This window comes from Pteropus vampyrus, unplaced genomic scaffold (assembly GCF_000151845.1).
Source record: "Pteropus vampyrus isolate Shadow unplaced genomic scaffold, Pvam_2.0 Scaffold11068, whole genome shotgun sequence".
Lineage (NCBI taxonomy): Eukaryota > Metazoa > Chordata > Mammalia > Chiroptera > Pteropodidae > Pteropus > Pteropus vampyrus.
In genome coordinates this window covers 2,934-3,282 of record NW_011899849.1, presented here as the reverse complement: position 1 = coordinate 3,282, position 349 = coordinate 2,934, and the positions used below count along the sequence as shown (strand labels likewise).

Sequence of the window (349 nt, the reverse complement as noted above, 5' to 3'; positions counted from 1 at the left end):
TTCTGACAGTAACATTTCCCCACCCCACCCCCGTAGCAAAACCAGAGGCCACTGAGGTCGCCCCCAACAGAGGGACGCTGTCTGTGACGGACGACATTGCCCAGGAGGTACCTCAGATGGACCTGGATTATGGGGTCCGGGGAGAGGGATGGGCTGGGGGCCCAGAACCCTGCATCTGAGTGGGGAGAACTCCCGAGGACCGGGAACCAGGGTTCAGGGTCCTGGCTCAGAGCCCAGGGCCAGCCATGTCCGCGTCTGCTTCAGATCGCCACCTGCAACAGCCGCAACGGGAACCCAGCCCCCCAGATCACGTGGCATCGGAACGGGGAGCCCCTGCAGGTGCCCATGG

The 349-nt window shown here is 64.2% G+C and overlaps 1 long non-coding RNA gene across 1 annotated transcript; it reads left to right on the top strand.

The window, feature by feature from the left end:
• Positions 1-6: 6 nt before the first annotated feature.
• LOC111734987 lies at positions 7-312 on the top strand. The gene is made up of 2 exons (XR_002778641.1): positions 7-107; positions 265-312. It is a non-coding gene; the product is annotated as an uncharacterized LOC111734987 (long non-coding RNA).
• The last annotated feature ends 37 nt before the right edge of the window (positions 313-349 follow it).